The sequence below is a fragment of the Melopsittacus undulatus genome, chromosome 6 (assembly GCF_012275295.1).
Source record: "Melopsittacus undulatus isolate bMelUnd1 chromosome 6, bMelUnd1.mat.Z, whole genome shotgun sequence".
NCBI classification, from domain to species: Eukaryota; Metazoa; Chordata; class Aves; order Psittaciformes; family Psittaculidae; genus Melopsittacus; species Melopsittacus undulatus.
In genome coordinates, this window is record NC_047532.1 from 22,571,939 (window position 1) to 22,577,938 (window position 6,000).

Below are 6,000 nucleotides of genomic sequence, written 5' to 3' on the forward strand. Positions count from 1 at the left end.
TTTGTTTTGGTTTGGTTTATAGGTTTTTGGTTTGTTTTTTTTTTTGGGGGGGGAGTTCAATGAGATTTGAAAAAACTATTACGTGATGTACATTGCATGCCTAAAATATAAAATATCCTCATAAGCCATCCTTAACCATTCAATATATGCTTGTGAAACCTAAAGAGTAATTTGAAACTTAGATATGACATACCAGAAATGAAAAGTGGCAGAAAATTGATGAATGAAGTTAGGGTACTGTGATTTTAGCTACTTCTATATAGAAATAAATTCATATTTTGAAAAAAAATAAGTGCTGTGCAATGGAACACCAAGAAAAAAGCTTTTCACTGCAGTACAATTCTTTTTGTTCTTGTTTTCCTCCTCTCACCTTCAGAGAGTTGTAAGGGAAGCTGCCACATATTTCTACCATATGTCATATTCTGTTCTGCCTTAATTCAGTGGATAACATATCAGCCAGCCTTAATTTTTACTGTTTTTGTACATCAACAGCAATGTATGGAAAACAGGTTTATGAATTTTCTGACTTTCACAGTATTATCAATGGCACTGGCTGCACATTTCTGTAGCTAGTAGATGAGCCCTAAAATTGCTGAGAAACATAGAAATAGGCAGTGGTAGTGTCAACACACAATGGTTTGTTATGGGAACACATTCTCTTCAGTGCTGTATCTAAATTTTTCAGATCGATATGTGATTTGTGGCTCTTCACATACTCAATTATCTCAGGTTTTGAAGATGTTGCCTGAAGACAGCAGAAAGAGTATTGATTTGTCTTTCATATAATACTTTTTGAAAGTGGTGCTTGAAACAATTTCGACTTTAAATGTCATGTTTTCCCATAATTATTTTGATCAAATAAGTATAGCATTTGATAGTTATAGGCATGGGTAATTTTGCCAGTTTTTACAGAAAACATTGCAAGATCTTTGGAGAAAATAGTTGTTTAATCCTTCCTATTTTCTCCCTTGCTTAGAATGGAAGACAAGTGATAGTTATAGTACAGTGATCTAATGTAGCCCTAACACACTGATACATTTTGAACTTTTGTGTTGTATGTTTAACTCCAGCAAAGATGAGGGTGATGAAACACTGCAGAGCACAATCAACAGAGGACACTGAAAACTGGGCATTAAATCACTGATAGTAGTTAAATATATGGCAGTGTTTACTGTTTGCTTTTTGAGAGTGAGAAATACTACAAATGCTGCAGTAAATGGAAGCATACATGCTGTGATAAATAGCCATTTTCAATTCTGCTATTCCACAACAAGTGCAGTCAAAAATACTCTGAAAGAGTTTCTTTAAGATGTTTTGGGAGATAGGGGATCAGAAGAGGAAATAGTGTTTCATTACTCCTTTCTTCAAATATAGTGGGAGCAAACATGACTGTTATCACCACCCCTTTAAGTAAAACTTAATCATTTTACACTGGTATGTACATAGACATTTGCTGCTAAAGATTTCCTCCTTAGATTCTGTTTTTATTCCTGGTTGGAGAGATTTTGAAGAGCCAGGTCAGTGACTATGTTTTCTGCAGTGACCTGCTGCTCCCTTACTGGTTTGTGACACAGGAGCCTCATGGCCACAGTGCATCAATGTGAACTGTATATACTTAGGTTAAGGGAACTTGTAAATTGAGTTTTTCAGAATGGCTTTTCCATTCTAGACAACAAAAAATAAATTAGCTTAAATGACCTAAATTGTTTTATTAAAAGATCTTATCTAAAGAAGATAACATTCCTACCTCATTTATTTTGTTTCTATAATATGGCATGCAAGTGAACACTTGCCACCATCATACTTTGTGCTGAAGTTATAGCCATTCAGGTGGTAAGTGGATAACCCCACTATAATTATGAAAAAGGATTAACATTATTTAACATTACGAATTATTTTCCTTGGTTCAAATTTCCTTCAGTCACCTTTTTGGATGGAGTTTGATCTGTCTTCAGATGTCAGAGGAAGATGGGAAATGATAGCATTTTTGTTCCTGCCCAGCTGGAGATAAGCCATTGCAAGGCTGGAGATGTAGAAGGATACTTCACTGCCTTGGAAAGGCAGCTGCAAGTAATGATGCAGATAGAACTGCATAGCAGGGGAAGATTCCACCTATGACCCACTCAGTTTTGGACCCTATTCAGGAAAACACTTAAGCACACACTTCCTGCTCCTTATTATGTCCCACTAGAACTTAAGCACATGCTTAAGTGTCATCTAGTGCAGGAATGCTTTACTGAACAAACGTATCAGAGAAATAGACTTTCCCCACCACCACCCTGCTCCTTTCTGCCTTCCTGCCTGGTGCCTCTGTCAGCACAGCTGCAAGGATGGAGTTCATCTGAGCACACAGGCAATTACTTGCACCTGAGGATCACCATATCAGACAACAAAAAAAATGTGTTTCCCACAGTTTTGCTTAATGACTGTGCAGTCTACTCAGGGCTTAATGAGGTAAAAGAGAAAAGCTGTTGGTAGCTTCTGCTTATTTTATATCAAAAATTAACTTCCATTGTTCTTGATCTGTGCAAATGGGTTGAATCTTATGGTTTTAAAGGTATACTCATTTGACACTAATGCCTTAAATTTCATCCACGCTATTAGATTATTTTCATATTGAACAGAGGTTATTTGCAAGCATACTCTTTTTCACTTTGCATCTTCTGTTCTTAAAAGTCTGAACTGAATGCATATTGAGCTAAACACTGTATATTCCACATTACTAAGCATTCCTGCCTTGATTGCTTGTAAGCAGTGATATGAAGCAAAGGAAGCTTAATTGTTACTCTTTCCTGGAGGGCTAGTTCTACTGGAGATGCTAAATGATTTAAGTACTATGCATATAATCCATAGAAATGTTTTAATGGTTAAAGATGATTGGAAAATGGGCTGTACAGCTGAGGTGTGCCAAGTATAACGATATCACCTTTCTTCTTTGCCTGGTTTGGTCAAACCAGTTTCTTCAATGCACACAAATACTGTTGTAGGAAGAAGCTTAATTACCAAATCTGATTCCTTCTGTTCATAATAAAATCTTTATTAAATAAGCACATTAAAGAAGCTAAATTAATCATGAGCAGCCAGACCCACCAAAGCACTTATGTGCGACACAAAAAGCTGCAGTACATAACAGTTAGGCATCTGCTCCCTGTAGCTGCTCCATGGCCTGAGCCAAGATGCCCAGGATCCTGCTGGATTTTATGGAGGCAGTTGGACCTTTTGGACTGTGTCTCATAAAGGGTTGACAGATGAGGCAGAAAATGCTAACGTTAGTAGTGAGAAATTGTCAGGGACAAAAAAAAATGAATCTTAACCTGGGTCCTTCTTGAAGATCAGGGAGATCCTAGTGGAGTAATGGGTAATAACGATGGCATGGAGGGTGGAGCACATCTGTAACCCTTCAGACACAGAAGGGATCTTCATGACACCTGCTCAAGAGTCCCTTAAAGCTCATCCTTGTACAAAGTGTGTAGTAGATCAATAAAAAAACATGGTTCCTCACTGTTGGCTGCAGCCTCGCTCATCTAGAGAGCAGTGAGGTGCAGCAAGAGCAGGAGTTGTCCTGCTGCGAGGTTGTAAGCTCAGGCAACACAGTGTGTGCTACCAACTGAACCAGAGATTTTTTCCTTAGGACTGGGCAGTGACCTAAATTCTACATTTGCTCATCTAAAAAAAAAAAATAGAATAATGATTACATTTACCTCAGATGCTAACTAAATGCTTGTTTTTTTTTTCCCTGAGTTTTTTTTTCACCATACCATAAGCCAAAACCAAACTTGATTTTACTTTCCTGTCATCTCTGTTTATTAAACACCTGCAGCTTAGTTTTGCTCAACTATTCATCACTTTTCTGCTCTCATACATTTCTGGGTTTTTTTGGCTTAATTGTGAATTGAACTATTTCAGTCATCAGTTCTTGAACAGCACAGAGAATAAAATGCATATTGAAATTCAAAATGCATATTTAAACCACTTGGAATTAACAGACTTAGTATTAATTACTGATTTCTGTGTAGATGTATATTTGTATATATTTACACCTATTTACCTACATACATTTATTTATATAAATATATATATTCGTGTGCATATGGCTATAGTATGACTAGCTGGTCTTAAAATGCTTAACTGTGAGCAGAAATTCGCAATAAATCAATATTATCAAAATAAACACTGTAATCAAATACCTTAATACTAAAGCAGTCACTGCATCAACACAAATGAATTTTGCTTCCATTTTAATAAATATAAAGCATTTTTACTTCAGAATAAACTGGATACACTTATCATAAGAAAACAGAACCATGGCTTTAAGTTAATAATCCATTTAAGAATATGGGTGATTGTAGTTTATTATGAGGTCCTGCAAGACTGAGGCTCATGTGCTTAAATTTAAGCACTTCCTAATGTAATTTACAAATTAGGAACTGAAATGATGCTTTAATCCATCTCCTTTTCAAAAATTACTAAATTTTATTTTAATAAAAATAATTTATATAGAATTTGGAAATCAGTTGTGAAACTTCAGGACTCACCCTTACTGAAAATCAAATATTCTGAAAGGGTTTTTTTTTTTTTATTAGAAGGTTGTCTGACAGTCTGAATAATTTTTGTGTAAACAAGAAATTTTTCATGTTAGTAGCCTTACTTTACTCAATGGGAATGGAAATGTGCTAAAGTAATGTGACAAGAATTTGTGGAATTATATGTAAAACTGAAGTCCTCTGTATTTTTGGCATTGTGGACATTAATGTAAAATATTAAAGATTCAGCACTGAATATACTGCCATATGTGAAGATTACTAAAATAAGGTCTGGATGTTTCATTAACCCAAATTATTTGAAAAGTAAACTTTTTGTTTAAGTCTAAATTTGCTGGGGCCTTTTTAAATCTAGTATCTAGGAAAATTGTATTTTGCTACATTCAGTGTTTAAAAAATTATTAATTATTACATTATTTTTTAAAAAATATTAAGAAGAGTACAATTCTCAAGCTAAAATATTTTGTAAAAAGAAAAAAAAAGGCTGTTATGAGACTGTTTCATCACCAGTAATAGCTGTTGGTTGGTTCGTGTGGAGTTTTTTGATAGGAAATAGGACAAAACTGTATTTTGTTTTGTTTTACATTAATGAAAGTGACTAATGACTAATGGTAATGCTGATTAACTTGTTCCAGGAAAGAAAATTTCAGCCTGAGAGTGTTTAAAGATAACTAGTTCATATACAAAGGAATTATCTGCCATTAGCTAAATCGAAGAAGATACCAGAGTATTTTCCTGAGCCTAAGAAACATATTGACCTCTGACCTCTTGCTTCTAAAAGACTTGGGCAGCTTGGGCAGGACAGGGGTAAAATATGAACAGAAGTAGCAATTTTTTGACTGTGGGTGCCCTTCTTCCCTCTGGGCTTTATCTGGAGGCATCACAGGGAAAGAGTGGGATGTGGCAGCACTGCCAGGCTGGGGTGTGCGTCAAGGGCAGCTGTACCCACAACTCAGGAACAGGCAAGCATTTTTAAGGGATACCACTGTGAACACAGTACTGATGGATTGGGGTTAGTCTCAGGTTAGAGCTGCTATGCATGACCAGTAAGAGCAGAGCTGCAAAGACCATGACCCCTGTTACCACATTGGCACCACTTGCTCTGGGGCAGTACACTGCTCAGCTGGTCTGGTGACCTCTGTTCCCATACTGGCATGTGTTCATTCCCAGCAAACACGTGGTGGATGTTCCAGTCAAAATCCTCTAAGTGGATGCAGGCAAACTGTAGATATGTTTTTCTGCACAAAACATTACCAGAAGTTCACAAATTGATATTTTTCTACAACAAAGTTTGTTTTTATATTTAATATTGCACTTTCAGTATCATGATCGGCACTGAAAAAGATTAAAAAAAGAGGCAAACATAACCTGTTTTTTTCAGTACTTAGAATAAAAGTGAACTCTTTAATAAATTACTACCTTGCTTAACAGTACCTGTTTCATAGCATGGTTAAACATA